The sequence below is a fragment of the Suncus etruscus genome, chromosome 3 (genome assembly GCF_024139225.1).
Source record: "Suncus etruscus isolate mSunEtr1 chromosome 3, mSunEtr1.pri.cur, whole genome shotgun sequence".
In the NCBI taxonomy this organism is placed as follows: domain Eukaryota; kingdom Metazoa; phylum Chordata; class Mammalia; order Eulipotyphla; family Soricidae; genus Suncus; species Suncus etruscus.
This window is the reverse complement of record NC_064850.1, coordinates 82,857,441-82,874,348: the sequence shown is the minus strand read 5'-3', so window position 1 is coordinate 82,874,348 and position 16,908 is coordinate 82,857,441.

The following is a 16,908-nucleotide window of genomic DNA, read 5'->3' as shown; positions in this document are numbered from 1 at the left end:
AAATAAGGAGTTAAATAAGGATGTTATCCTATTGTTTCAATCTATTTTGTGGATACAATTACCTCATTTGTTCCATTTTGTAGGCATTTTATCTTTCATTCCTGCCTTTTTGGTTGGATTAATTCTTGTTCATTTGATGAAGACTTTTATTTTTTACTCCAATAATGCTAGACACATGTGTTAAAGTCTTTTTCCTATTACTCTACTACTGGAATGACTTTAAATGCATTAAAGTGAATTTGTCTCACTTTGTTATTCAGACAGGATTTCTTTGTATGATTTGGAATGTACAACTTATATCTATCTTTTCCTTTTTGGGGGGTGGTGGTGGTGGAAGGCATACCAGAAGTGTTCAGGGCTTACTCTTGGCTCTGAGATTAGCAATCACTTCTGGTGGGGTTCAGGGGACCATATAGACTACTGTAGTTTAAACCTAGGTTAGCTGTATGTAAAGCAAGCACCCTGACTGCTATACTAATCTCTCCAGCCCCTCATCTTTGGAGCTGAGAACATTCCACACCCTGTTTTTCAAAAACTTCAGCCTTTTTCATTTTATACAGGTTAGGTTCAGCCTAACCATAGCTTGCTTGTTTTAATATATTTCTGGAGGTGGAGGGAGATGCTGTTTTTTTTAATTCATATATTTGGTACCCACCCAAGTTCCAGGAATCTCTGCTTAAAGGCCAATATTCAAAAGATGAGAAATAGCTTTTTCCCCTTCCTCCTAGACAATGTCCCAAGTTTGACATTCTTTTTCAATGTTGCCTTTCAAAGTTTCAGCTCAGACGACTCACAACTGCCTCTGGAGACCTGTCCTTGAAGGCATTGCAGAGAATGAAGCTATGAGTGGGCCATGTCTTGCATGTTTGAAGTCGAGAGCTGATACAGTGTTTTTTTCCTTCTTTAAACAGTATTATAAAACTAATGACTCTAGGTCTTCAAACCCATGTCCTTCCTTGAACACATATCTCACTTGTTTGTCTCTATATCTCTTTACTTTTTCCACTCTGAAGAAGCCTATATTCTCTCTTCAAACAATATGTATGTCTTTTAAAATAAGTTTCAGAAGAAGAAAGATGAAGAAGGAAGAAGAGAGAAAAAAAAAGTAGAAATGAGGGGAAGGGAGGAAGAAGAGCGGAGGAAAAAATCGGGAAAAGGGAGAAAGGAGAAGGGAGAAGGGGATGAAGAACTAGGAGGAGGAGGAGAGCAAGAACAAGAAGAATGAGAACAAGAAGTAGTAGTGATAGTGGTGGTAGTGATGGTAGTAGTAGTGGTGGTGATGGTGGTGGTGGTGGTGGTGGTAGTAATAATAGTAGTAGTAGTAGTAGTAAGTAGTAGTAGTAGTATTTTTTGTTGTTGCTGTTGTAGTGAGAATAGTGGGAGTAGTAGTAATAACCCTAAAAAATTTTCCAGACTACACTTAGTCAGCAAGGCATTCCACATGGCTTATTTCTCATGGCATATTTTACCCTGGTTTTTAAAAGCTTCTAACTTTTTCATTTTATACAGTTTAGAAAGGCCCAGCACCAAGCCCAACCATAGCTTGCTTGTTTTAATATATATCTGGAGGTGGAGTGAGATATTGTTTTTTATTCATATGTTTGTTCTTTTAATCCTACAATATTACAATTTATTATGTGCAAAATTTCATGAAAAAACGTTCAAAAGAAAGTAAAATACAATTTGTACTGAGAGTTCTAAAAGTATAGCAAAAGGGCTATAAAAGGTACAAAGTAGAAAGCAAACTAGATTAAATGCCTTTGCATCTTTACACAGTAAAAAAAAAACATGTTCTTGTAACTACTGTTGTTATATTGATGAGATCCTCATACTTTGTGCATCCCAAAATAGAGTTCACAAAACATACATTTAACTCCACTATACATACTTATAACACAAATAGGCTTTTGTGGTGTATTTGTAAATGTTTTCCAAACAGCTTCTTAGTTAATCAAAATCACATTACACATTACATGGTTTCTGAAAAAGACGGGTTATCTTAACTTTTTTCTTATTAAAATTATGTTCAACAGTAAATTACATATGGTCTGTATCTTGCCAAATCTCATGGCATATTTATAGTATTCTTAGTATTGTTGGTTCCGTTCATCTATTTGGTACCCAACCAAGTTCCAGAACTCTCTGCTTAAAGGCCAATATTCAAGAAATGAGAATTGAGGTGAGAAAAATAAGTTTATTCAAGGACTGCAACCTGAGAAGATGTCAGACTCATGTACCCTAAAAAGAAATCTTGTCTGCATGGTCAAGAAGAGGTCTTTCAGGGCTAGAGTGACAGTAAAATGGAAAGACTACTTGCAAATAACCAAAACAGTGGTATTTCTGGCACTACATATGGATCCCTATCCCTGTCAGAAGTTATCCATGAGCACAGAGCTAGGAGTAACCCCTGAGAACCTCTAGGCATAACTCAATGATCCCTCAGCCCCATCCAGCACCAGATAAAGGAAGAGGTTTTTCAAGAGAAAGAATAGTGGAGCATGATTTTGAGAAAGGAGTTAAACAAGAAGTTAAACAACACCCTGGAATCACTCCTAGTCTCCTCAAGACAAAGCTCTAGGAATAGAATATGATCAGGCAGGAGAGTAGAAGTTTAATTCCTCTACCCCATCCCTGTCATTCCCCCCCCCGCCCCCCCGTCTGTGGGCACTTCTCCTGCATCTCCCCAAAAGCCTATGACAAGAAACTGCCCTCACAGGTCCAGCCAAATCGAGTCCCTGCAAACCCCACTTAGACCACCAGATGAACCACTGAATTCGTCTTCTCTCCTTCCCTACCTTTTCAGGGGCCCCAGAGGCCAGGAGTACCATCTACCAGTTTCTAGCTCAGGGATTTTGGCCTGTGGCATGCGCCATGAGTTGCCTCAGTGGCATTTAGTTCCCACCACAGGCAGCTTTTCTCACTAGCCCTTGCCCTACATCATTTTTCCTCTGGTCTGTGCTTTAGGCCTCAAAATTTCCCCTGACAGTGTTCAGGAACTTTCCCTCCTTACCCACCCCAGAGCCTATCCAAGACTTTTCTCAGTAGCCAATCCCAACAACACCCCCACTTGTCTGTTTACCAATTCATGGAAACTGAAAGAAAGTGATTCCCAAGTCTAGGGACCTCATCTTTTTTCTGGCAGAGATGGGGGGAGAGGGTTTCATCTTGGCACAGGAATCAAATGGAAAATACTATCAGCCAACAGCAGGGCAGAATGGAACAGGCCACTAGACTTTCTCCAAAATGTACTGATCCGAGGGCTTGTGCTGAGATCCTCTGGAGGCTGGGAAGGAAGCTTCTAGAAGATTTTCCCTTGATTAAAGCCATCATGTGAGAAGTTGGGAACCAGGCACTGCTCTGAACCACCAAGCACCAGGTAAGATCATTGCAATTAAAAAATGTGAATAAGTTGAGTCAATTTCTTTGAGGAGGAAAGAGGAAGATAAATGATCACCTCATCATTTTTGTATGACTTCTTAATATCCCACTGCAGTTCCAATATTTAAATAAGAATTTTCAAACCCTGTGCTTGTCTAGCATCTGCTCAGACAGTTGAAGACCTTTTATTTTTCCTATTTTAAAAGTATCTGAGTTAAGATGACTCTCAACCTATAGAAAAAGAATAAAACTCAAAACACTATGTATACAAAAAATAAATAAATAAAAAAGATGTGTTGCTGACCAGTAGCACCAAAATGAATATTAAATTCTCTCTTTCTGGGCTGGTCACCTGAGACATGACTTAATTGTGGGCTGAGAATATAAATATGGGTGCTGTGAAAATGGGCAACAGTAAAAGATTTCTGAACATGCAACAATCAAAAATTAATTCTAAGTCAACTAATGGAGGAATCTGAGGTGTTTCTAGTAGTTCTGGAGAAGAAAAGGGCTCAAATATGGAAACAGCTTCAGAGCCACAATCTGTCTTATCTGCAAACTTAACAAAATAAATGTTAGGCTTTGGGGGAAGAACAGAATGAGGAAGATTGTCCTTATCTCTAGCTTCTGAGGAGGAAGAATAAGGCAGGGACAAATGTCTAGAGTTTGCTGTTCCTAATTTCTTTTGGCTGGTTACATAGTCTTTTTTATTTTCTGTTTCTAAAGTATACCTTTGGGCTAAAAGTGGGACTTAAAAAAAAACAAGATGAGTGGCTGGAGTGATATTGTGAAGCAGAGTGGGGCCACTACACAGTTTCAGCCTGAACCTAGGAAAATAAACCAGGGATGAGGCCTGCCCAGTGCCAATAATGGGATTAGGGAAATTCTCTCCAGGTCTCTGGGAGAGCTAGGGCCTAGGATAACAAGCAAACAGGTCTGTACACAAAATGCATAACTTAATCTAACTTCTGCTTTGCTTAGATACTAGTCAGAAATCTTGCCTACCCTATGTTCCCCATGCTCCCTCAGAGTTCCAAATCTCTCTGACTTGCCATCCCTCAGAGCTCCAAGTCCCATTTATTTGTGGGCCCTCAGTGCAGAGTCCTAATAAATGTATCTTTATTGTCAGAGTCCAGCTCCAAATGAATGGGCCTGAAGCAGAGTCACTGTGAGAATTAAGAAAACAAGACAGACACTAAAGAGAAAGCATGAAGGTCAGAGTGCTGACTGCCTCATGGACAGAGAGCACTGACTGTTCTCTCCATTGTATATTTATTGTTCAGCAATAATCAATCATAGAAAAAAGGATAGATAACAGATTCTTAATCAGTACTAACTAAGCCTAAGGCTGTTTATAATCTCAGAAGGAAATATGAAGAATGAAGAGGTTTTAGGTATAATTTCTGACTGTTGTCTTTCTCCAGGGAAGGGTGACAGGAGGCTGTATACAGGGCTCTTGGCCCCAAGATGTTCCTTAAGTGACATCTGTGTTCCAATAACTTGTGTTAAGAGCCCTTCAGTTTTCTGTCTGTACCTTCTCTCAGATTCCTTGACCTCTAAAGATTTGAGGTTTTTTTTTCTACTCTGTAACTTCACTTATATTCTCCTCTTGGTGTCCTCTGTTCTGCAAGGTCACCTAACAAAATGAGGTCTCACCAAAATTACTCATTTCAAGTCTCTCTGACTTGTGGGCACTCATACTGTCTTAATAAACCTATCTCTGTCCTCTTCATTCTGTGTCCTCTGTTCTGCGTGGCAACCAACCACCTAACAATCGTACACCCAGCAATATTGTGTTGCACATTACTAGCTTAGATCCCTGCCACCCCTTATGGTTTCCCAAGCATCTCTTACAGTGATCTCTGAGAGCAGAGCCAGGAGTATGCCCTGAGCACTGCCATGTATGATCCAAAAATCAAAATAGTAATAGCAATAAAAACAACAACAACAACAATATATTGATAATATTGCCTCCTTGACACTCAACATCTGCCAGGCTATGTTTTTAGGGCCCAGGAAAATGGACCAAACATGTGACTTCCAGTTCCTCATTCTGTATAAAAGAAGTTAAGAAGTTGTCATTGCAGCCTTGCCACAACTAAAATGCTAAACAAACTAAAAATCAACACTCTTCTTAGATTTATTAGAGAAGTGAGGTTACAGGGCAAATTGTTCTTCAATCTGAAAGGACAGAGAATAGAATACAGAGAACCCAAAAGACCAGCACAAAAATCTTCACCAGATCCTAGGGTGAATGAGTTGAAACTAAAATGGATCAGTTGTTGGAAGTTCAGTACGGACAAGTCAGAATTATAAAGTTCACTTGTTTTTTAATTCCACTCACATAATGAATCACAGGAAAATCCCCATTATGCTTCCAGGGGAAAGGAGGGGAAAAGAACAACCATATTAAGTTTTTCTAGAAAAAAACATTATTACTTCATTAAGTGCAGCTGTGTTTCTGCTTAGAAATGTTATTTTATTTTTAAATAATATCAATATTTAAGCACCATGATTATAAGCATGATTGTTGTTGGGTTTCAGTCATAACCAGTGCAACATTCCCACCATCAATGCCCCCATCTTGAAACAAGATCCTTTTTCAAGAAAGACTGTTTTCCAGGACCTAAATTATGAGACTTTTATCAGTCTAACCAACTTGGAGCAAGGGCAAGTCCGGCCCCAGCTGCTTCCAGTCTTCTATATGGGGCAAAGTATGTGCACAGTTCTAACTAATGCTGACAGCATATTTACTTAAAGAACAGGTGGCATGGATAAAGTTACAGTTCAAAGGCCAGAGACTTCTAAGCCTAATCCCAGCAAGATAGAATTGCTTCTCCCTTCTACAGACTCCCTACTACCTCCTCACTGACAGCCTTTTTGACTTGAGATCTTTTCGCCTAATATATCATATCTGGCTTTCAACAAGTAAAAAGATAAATTATACAGAAAGGCAAAACCAACCAACCAACCAACAAATGTCATCCTGAAGAGACTGTACAAGTATCCAAGTCAGACACAAGTATGTTAGAAATAAGATTTGTTACTTAGACCTATTCTTATAAAACCAAGAATATTAAACAATTATGACTAATATGCTAAGGGTGCTAGTAGAAAGAAATGGAAACATACAAGAACAAAAATATGAACAACCGAAGAGTGTCAAATTCCAAAAGAAGAATTAAAAGCAATGCTAGTGATCAAAACACTGTAAAAGAAATGAAGAAAATATTTATGACCCCATTAGTAAACAGGACATAACTATGGAAAGAAATATTAAACTTGAGCATATATCACTGGAAACTTCAAAATATGGAAAAAGAACAATGACTAAAAAGGAAGAGGAAGAACATAACAGAATCATCCAACAATTGTGAAAGAACTACCCACAATATTGAAATAATGAGTGCCAGAAACAAAAGTGTATGTAATAATCAAATTTCACCTAAAAGTCTAATTGAATGTCATTTCCCTAGACTTTTTTTGTGGGAATTAAGACAATTACTCTCACTGTAATTCACTTTTTGTAAAATGTCTTTATAAGTTGGTTGTAAGCCATATAAAGAAAGAATCTTCAAAGTAGCATCGCAAATACAGAAGAAATCAATAAAGAGATTCAGAGAGATGTGAGCTACAGTTTGAGTAAGATCTAAACAAAGTGTTCACAAAAGCTCTGCTCTAAGTAATTCATAGAGTATTTTTTTTCCCTTTGTGCTTTGGCATCTCAGCAAATTTCTCACTTTCAAAACCATTAGGCAGTTACTTTCAATTTATTAAAATTAGCATAACAATTGAATTCTATTGACTAACATTTCCTCAATTGTGGAAGCTTCCTCTCACAAGGCATTAATTTCTGGGGAAAATTAAGCTCAAATTAATTTAAAAATATTGAATCAAAATGATGCAAGATTATATTTTTTAAAGTAGGAGTCAGAGAGTTCTAGGGTCACTCCCAGTGATTTTTAGCTGAGTGATGCTCAGTGGTCACCAAAGATACAACCAATAGTGCTGGGATGGGGGTATATACTGCCTAGAATCAAAGCAAGGTCTCCCACATACTAACAGGTGCTCTACCACTTGAACTATTTCCCTGGTCCCATAATTTGGTGTGCTTGTCTTATTTTTAAATCACTGTTGTCTTTTATTTTAATTTACTTTATTAAAAGAGCATGTACCACATAGTGGACATAGTTGATCATTATACATTTGTTTCCAGATAAATGAGGGCAAAATTGTTAAAAACAATACAAAATGAAAACCAAAAACTAAAAATAAAAAGAATAAAAAGAGAAAAAAGGAGAAAGAAAAAGAAAAAAAATAATAAAGAAATACAGCAAAAGTAAATTTGTGAAATTATATCTCTAATGAAGTCATTAAGTCATTATCAGAAGGTTTAGTGAGCTCTTGTTTCTAGCTTATAATTCTGCTACTTTATTTGATCATACAGTGACTTCAGCTCCACCGTGTCATCTAAACTGGTGTGTCCCTGTGGGGATGACAGTATTAAATATATGAAGTTTTTGCACAGCTACATAGTCTAGAAATTCAAACCACAATTGCTGATACTGCAGTTTTTGTGGGTGTGGTTATGGCAGCCAGGTGTCCCAGAAATATGAGCAAGGTATGGTACCCGCACTCACTCCCAAAAATCATCCTGTTGATATCAGTCCAAATAGCAGCATATCTGGAGATTGGTCAGATTGGTATCTCTGCAGTGAGTCATAGAGGAGAGTTGAGGCATCACCATAGCAAAACAGCAATTACGTGTAATGAATGCAGCAGGAGTGGCTTTAGAAAGGCAGTGGGTTGGCCTGCCCTCTCCTTCCGAGATTACCAAATTTAAGCTGCATGGCAGGTGTATTCATAATTATTTACAGCTTGGTTTATATCTCTTTTGAGAACAGAATGACGCTGTGGATATGACCAGGAAAAAACATAGTGACTGCCTGTTATTTTTAATTTTCAGGGTTGATTATATATATATATACATATATTATACATTTCTAATTTGTTTGTTTGTTTTGTGGCCATACCCAGCAATGCTCGGGGATTACTTCTGGCTCTACATGCAAGAATCAGTCCTGCTAGTGTTTAGGGGTCCACATGAGATGTCAGCCATATGTAAACCAAGTATCACTATACTCCAACCCCTATATGATGAATTTCTAATTCAGGAATTTCCTAAACTGGAAACTACTAAGTCACAGAGTGTTCCAAGAAACATAATTCAAGAAATGTGATTCTAGAAACACTTATGGAGACAATGTTATATGTAGAAGATAGGAAAGTTTTTTGATAGAACACATATTGGGCAAGTTTTCTTTGTTAAAAGACCAGTGAGTATTTTGGCCTCTGCAGATTAGATGGTCTCTGTCACAACTCTTTACCTTTAATGTGACAGCAAAACCTTACCAAAGTAAACAGCAAACAGAACTATTGCCCATTAAAACGATATAGGAAAGAGGGCATTAGGTTACAATTTGCTGATCTCTGCTATAGAGGATACTAATTAAAATTGCTCTCTCACCAAGTGTTCTTTTGTTCAACAAATACTATGGCCTACTATATATTGTTGTATTTCATAGCAGTGTTGCATGAATAAATTAATGAATTGATAAAAAAAAGGAAGCTATAATATTTAGGACACACTGTATAGAATCCATGAAATTAAATTAAATTGCTCATTTGCTTTTTTTTTTTTTGCTGTGTTTTGTTTTGAGACCATATCCAGGACTGCACAGGGGCTTACTCCTGGCTCTGTGCTCATGGCTTACTCCTGGGAGCTCAGGAGTCCATACATGGTACTGAGGATTGAATCTACATCTGACTCAGGCAAAGCAAATACCCTACTTACATAAGATGTTTTTACTTGACTTCTTTTTAAATTCCATTTGTAATATCACCATTGCACACAGACAGCAGTGAGTCCTATTTCTTTGATGGCTATTCCAGAAATGACAAATAAGAATGATAGGTTGCAAGGTCCACCCTAGCATGGAAAGTCACTCTTTCCATGTCAATCTGACTTACTCCCAATTTACAGTGTGTATGCCCTACAAATATTGAACTATAACTAAACATCAGGAGAAATTAACAAATTTGCTTGAGCAATAGAAATACAATACTGCTGAATGATAGAAATGTCATGATGGACTTGATTCCTGAGTATTCAAAGAGACTGATTACATCTTTTTCTACATCAAATTCACTAGTCCCCATATTGAATTCAAAAGCTGGACAATAGCAAGGACAATGAGAAGTACTCTCTGTTTTGCTGCTTTAGTTTTGTGGGTATTTTCTGTTTTGTTTTGTTTTTTGAAATCCTGATAAAAACTTTAGTTATTTGGGTAGCCTTTATCCTGCAAAACTTTTATTTGGTCCTTTTCCAGCTTCTGTTGATTCCTGCAAGTCAAGTTAAGCCAAGGCATGTTTGGGCTTTTAAGTCAACAGCAGTCTCCCTTCAATGCCTGTTTTCTATGTCAACTATTTATACAGCAGTAGTCTGTTATCTGCTGTCCTTGGTTACATTTTGTCATGGCCTAGAAAAATTAGATGACAAGTTTAACACTTGAAGACAACAAAAGCAAGTAAGAGATAGTATTTTTAATGAAAAGAGGAGATAGGTGACCTTGATTACTTTCTCAAGTTCTGTTTCACGGTTCTACGCAAAAAGTAAACTTTTTACATAACCCCTAACAGGCTTTTGCTGACAAAAGAAACTGTTGACATCTCCATAGCTCAATACACCAAGTTGCTGATGTGAAACAATTAGCAATGTGGCCAGACAGAGGGCTCCAATTTTTAAAAGTGCTGTGTTTCCTGAAATTCTTGGACTTCGCTAGCCGCAGATCCAGCCACTGGAATGTTTTACGGCAGCAAATGTTGTTCTCTGCCTAAGCCATTTGTTTCTCTTCCTAGAATTCCTATGAAAATTTTCCTATGAAACAGACCCGAGCCTCAATATGAACAAAGCTTCCCTTTGAACAATTGTCTCTGATCCTCTATCCCCAACCACAACAGATGAAAGCCAAAAAGAAAAGAAGAAAAAGTTCTCAGGTTGCATTAGCAAAATTTGGGCTTCATGAGGGGTCTAGAAGAGCCAGAAATAAGTGGCTCAATGGGTTCAAATGTCTGATCTAAATGAAAGAAAATTCCTGGAATTCCCATTCAGCTGGCATCACTCAGTCTAGCCAGTTCACAAACAAAAGTATTGCTACAACATCCACCAAGGAGATTGTCAACACTCATAAACAAGTGTAGATTTAATTCACCCAAGAGCTCAAGAGTCGGAAATCCAGGCATTTGTTATTTCCTCAGAACAAACCAACCTTGACCCCATGAGGGACAAAAAACAAGCACAGCAAATAAATGACAAGAGTTAGGTGTGACTGATGGAAAGCAGACTAGCATGGTTGGGGAATGGGGGAGAGAAATTGTTATTGGAAATGTGTAACAGAGCAAGCACTTGACAAGCCTTTTGAAACAAGGCTACCCTATAAGTTTCTGTGTTTCAATTGGGCTTCTTTGTTGCCTATACAACAAAGGATAAAAAATCTTTTCATCTATCATCTGTCACATATAGATTTGCATTAGATTTTTGATTTGTAAAAGCAGCATCCTAGGGCCAGAGAGACAGTACAAAGATTGGCGTACTTGCCTTGCCTGTTGCTGACCCGAGTTTGATCCCAAACAAATGGCACCCCTGGGCAATGTAGGGAGCTATTATTTCCAAGTGGAAAACCAGCTATTTATCTCCTAGAATAACGATGAGTATGTCTTAATGTCCTTGTATTTGCCCTCCACCAAACCAGCATATTAAGCTTCCAGTGGTATAATTCTATGATGTTGACCTGTAGAGTTTCAGAAAGAAGCACCTTTTTCTTTTCCTAAATATTTAAATAAAGAATTCTCAGAAGTCAAAGAGCTTCAGCTTTACTAACAAGCAAGACCATTTTTTCATGAAAATATATCATTGTAAATTATTTGAGAACATAGAAGACAAGCCTTAATTTTTTTTCTTTCTGAATATCTGCATTCCTTGGACATGTCATACTTTCTTCAGGAACATAAAATGTAGAAAGAATGATGAGTTAATTCTAACTCAATTATAATAATTCTAACATGTTATCTACTACGGATGCTAAATTTTTTGGGTGGGAGTCACACCTGGCAGCGCTCAGGAGTTACTCCTGGATCTGCACTCAGAAGTCACTCCTCTCAGGCTCGGAGGACTGTATGGGATGCCGGGATTTGAACTGGGGTCTGTCCTGTGTTGGCCACATGCAAGGCAAATCCCTTACCAATGTGCTATCACTCGGGCCCCCACCAATGCTAAATTTGAAGTTAGGTGGCAAGAGATGGCTTGAAATTTTATTATAGTATTTCTGTGTATCTTTCCACAAGTCTAAGTCATTTTTTTACATGTTATCTTAATTGTTATACACATAGTCTCTTTCAGCCAGGCAGTGTGCTGATGGCAATGTCAACTCCAGTAAGTGATATACCATTACTAACACTACTCAGAGAAACAGCATCTACCCACATCTGCTGCTATTGTGTGGGATTTAAATGCTATTTAGATGCTTTCAAAAATACCCCCTTATTATGCATATAATACCCCCTTATTTATGCATATAAAGATATACATAGGTGACATTACCTCCAAAATTTACAAGAAGGGAGGGAGAGAAAGAGGGAGAGAGAGAGAGAGAGAGAGAGAGAGAGAGAGAGAGAGAGAGAGAGAGAGAGAGACTCCATTATAGAGTAATAAAGAGAGAAAGATCCCACGTTTGGGTATTACAAAGTAACATAACAACAACTAGTTAGTCATCAAAACTGAAGATTTTATCTATAGAACTGAATTTACATGGAAGAAGAAAGGGATGCCTAGAAGGGGCCTTTGTTACACTGGTGGAGGGAAGCAGCCTTTCTGTTGATGTGTGTGCTATTGGAATGAAGTGTGGATAAATGATTGACAGTATTGTAGATCCTGGTACCTTAATAAAAATGACTAACAAGTAAATAAACCTAGTAAGAATAAAACCAAAGATACCTCTTTATGATTCAGCATTTAAATGTAAGTTTTTGAGAATGTATTAAGACACAGAAACATGGCAAGGGATTAGGACTTTAATGAGTGAAATAAGCATCTTTTTGAATAAGTTGATAAAAAATAGAAGAATGTAGAAAGAGTGACAGAACTACAATATTTTTGTTGTAAAGGAATAACCAAGTGCTTTAAAGAAACTAAGGAAAGAAGATTCTTGGGAGCAGGGGAAATGATTAAATGTTAAAGCACTTGTCTTATATCATATCAACCTAGTTTAAATATCCAGAATCACATATAGTCCCCTAGCATACTAGGCATCACTTCTGAGCACAGAACTACGAAAGTCCCAAACAGCCCAAATGTGGCCCAAGCTCTCCCCACTTTAAAAAGAAAAGCATAAAAGGAATAAGAGTTGTTCATAAATAGATAACCATATCTTATTGCTGGGATGTGAACCAGTGAATGCAACTGCAAGAATAAAAAAAAAAATGCCAACCTCTCAGAAAAGCAGAGTTACTTCTTTTATATTATTGCTTTTTTATTTGTTTTGGGGCCACATCTGGCAGTGCTCAGAGCTGACTCTGTATTCTGTGCTCAGAAATTGGGCTTAAAGGAGTGTATGCATTGCTGGGAACTGAACCCATTCGGCCATGTACAGGCAAATGCCCTGCCCACTGTACTATCTCTCCTGCCCTCAGAGACACTTCTAAGTAATCAATTTACATGAAGCTCATCATTGTCTGTCTTTCTTTGTACATAACAGGAAAGCAAGTATTGCAATAATGTATCTTGGAGTGGATAAAATAGGTTTCATTTTTATTGATGATCAAATTATCGTTGATGAGTCTGAAGTAACATGATGTGTTGCCCCTAGGACTCACACACAAATGCAAATACTCCTATCACTCTTTTCTCTCACTCTTTCCCATACATGCACACACATACTTACACACACATACACATAACCATGCCCAGACTTGCAACTCAAATATAGGAGACTCTGCAAATCATATATGTATTCAGTCAGCCACTTGGGAAATTATATGTTGAATTTTGAACCCCCACAGCTTAGAAAACTTTTAAAACACAAATTCACACTCATTGACCAGGTTCATTTAGCAATCTGATTCAGATATAACTAAATCAGTTATTTATGATTATATCTGGGAAGGTTACTATAGTGCTGTTCCATCCTGAAAAGTGGAACACAAATTTGCATGAGTTTCCTAGGATAACCAAGAATAAAACTACTACTTTGGTGATTTAGAACAATAGAAATTTTCCTCTCATATTTCTAGAGGCCAGAGTTCCACAATCTTGTCACATGTGGCAGTGCTCAAGGGTTAGTCCTGGGTCTTCATTCAAGAATCAATCCTGGGTGTGTTTGAGGGACCATATATGCTTCTGGGGATCAAATTGGGGTAGGCTGTGTGCAAAGAAAATTCCCAATCCAAAAGCAAAGTGCTAGTAATATTGATTATTTCTGGAGGTTCTGAGGAAGAATCCACGGCTTTTTGTTTTTTGTTTCTGTTTTAGGGAGCCATATCCAGCACTAGGACTTATTCCTGGCTCTATTCTCAAGGATCACTTCTGGCAATGCTCGGGGAACTATGTGGGGCACTAGGATCAAACCAAGGTCAGTCATATCCAGGGAAAGTACTTTACACTGTATTACCAGTCTAGCCCCCAAAACCCAAGTAAAACCTCATCCATCTTTATTTTTAAGCAGTTTATTTATTTATTATTTATTTATTGGTTTTTGGGCCACACCCAGCAATGCTCAGGGGTTATTCCTGGCTCTGAGCTCAGAAATCATTCCTGGCAAGCTCAGGGGACCATATGGGATGCCAGGAATCGAACTGGGTCTGTCAAGGATCAGCCGCATGCAAGGCAAATGCCCTTCCTCTGTGTTATCTCTTCAGCCCCTCATCCATCTTTATTAATAGCTGCTGACAATTCTAGATGGTCATTAGCCTATAATTCTAGTCTCTGCCTGCAACCTCATAAACATTTCCTTGAATCATTATACCAATATTTTTTCTCTCAGGAAACCAATTATTGGATTTAGGATTTCAGATTTCCATCTGAATTTAGAGTAAGTCCATCCAAAGATACTTAATTTTATTTGCTAAGACCTTATTTACCAAATAAAGTGGTGTCTCCAAGACTTTTAGACTAAGACTTGGACATCTCTTTTAGAGAAACTTTAAATAATACATTATAAAATATTATATTTTCATAAAGTTCTGAGAACAAGAATTCCTTCCCAACCTCCAACTCTTTTATTCTGTATCAGGCACCAGGATACATAAATGAGTTGAATCAGTGTGCTACCAGTCTTGACACTCACACTCTATTAATTTTTACCTCCCCCATAAACAATGCCTTATTCAGTTGACCTATTTTCCTTCAAATCTCAAGACTAGTGCCCGACTATTTTTTAAAAAGGAATGAGAAGTGGTTGGGTAAGCCGATATTAGTCACAACTAACAGGTTATACTGCGAAATGAATAAATGAAACATGGATATCAATGCCTTAATACAACAAAGATCAAAGAAGTCTCAAAGGCCTATAATGCATGTTGTACATCAAGGAGTTCTTGGTTTGATATTGATCACCACATAGTTTCCCAGAGATACCCACAACCAATGAGCTAGAAATAACCTTCGAGCACTTCCAGGTGTGGTCCCAAACCCAAACCCAAACCAACTAGTATATAGTAAGGCTCTTCTCTATGTCATTCTCACTCAAACATCGTTGCTCAGGATTCCATAATTAAGAATGCAGGAAAAGTGTGACTAACACAGCAGATGGTGTCCTTTAAAGTTTTTGTTAAGGTGGCCCAGATTCATTTCACTTATTAGAACTGGTCAACATAAATCTAAATTCAAAGACTGGCTGGGAAAAAATCATCTAGTACATGCTTGAAATGGAAAGAATTGGAAATAAAAAGTGAATGGTTTTTAATAACTACAATCATTTTGTGCTTAAATATCTTCATGTTGTCACTGCAGTGTTAGAGATTAAACTAGACAGTGTCTCTGATATCCAGGATGAAACCCAAGGTCTCACACATGCAAGGCATGTGCTCTGTGACATGATTTGAGTCACATCTCCAGGCATCTTACATATACTTAACATATTGACATTGCTGTGTTCCACTCATGACTCATACTTGAGTGCAGTTTCATTTAATTGAATTGTAGTACCATTGGCAATATATTATTAGATATGTATTCCTGCAGACTAAAGTTTACAGCCTTTAGCATGTCATTTCAGTCTTTATATAGTGGTCTTAATCTCTGTTTTCTGCTTCACTTTGCCTCTATCCTCACCACATAAGCTTCAGAAAGCTTGCATCAGTCACTCACTGTGCTCTTTTGTGTTTTGCTCCATCGTCTCAAACTTTTGTTTCCACCTTTCCCTCTTTGGAATAAACTTTGCCCTTCTTTATTCTCCAAGATTTTTTGGAGTGCCAGACAAGCACCCTGATTACTGTACTATCTCTTTGGTCCTTCTCCAAAATTTTTAATTATGATCTCTGTTTTGAAACTTCTCCTTGGATAGATGTAATCCTTTCATCTAAAATTAACATTTCCTTCCATGTAGATCATTTCTTTATTGACTTACTCAAAGAAGCAATGTTGGGCAGAGTCTTTTGGAATAAGAGGAAGACGACAGAGCAGTGATCAGGCTAGTGAAAAAAAGAGAACTGGAAACCAACAATACAGAATTACATATAATGGTGCAGATAGGGGAAGCAGAAAATGCCCTAGGAGACCCTGGCTTAGTGAAAACTTCTCAGGGGACACATAGTTAAACTGAGATGGTATGGGGGCTATGGAGAGACATTAGTCAAGAGAAAAAAATTTTGGGAAGGAAAAAGTCTATATGAAGTTCCACTGATAAAAGAACATGTGGTTGAGTTTGCAGAAGTGAAAATACATACTTTAAAATGCAGAGAAAATGTGTGACGTGCACAGTAAAACACTGAAGATCTTGATTCAGAGAACAGAACAGAATTTATTTCCTATTTTCATGATTCATCAGTGTAACTGGTTCCTCAATTTGTCCCTCTTGAACTATCATTTTTAAGTTACACCTTATTTTACAGTTATGCCTATTAATATGTTGTCCTTTCCTCTATCACTAAGCATTCTTAGTATTTTATTAGCATTACTATAGTTCAATATTTATATGCTTTGTCAACTTCATTTTTAACATATTTTTCTTTCCCTTAGTTTCTAATTATTTCAAATAATTTTTCTTAGGCTATCTAGGGTGAGTACACAGGACTCCTGGTACCATGTGGTCTTAAGAGCACTACTGGGAGGGACCATTCTCAGGCACTGAGACAGGAGTGGCTCCTGAGTACCACTGGGTATGTTCCTACTCCAAACTGCACCTTCTCCTTTCCACAAAGGACATATTTATAAAAAGCTTCTAATTATAATTTACTCTTTTGGTGTTTATTCAGCCA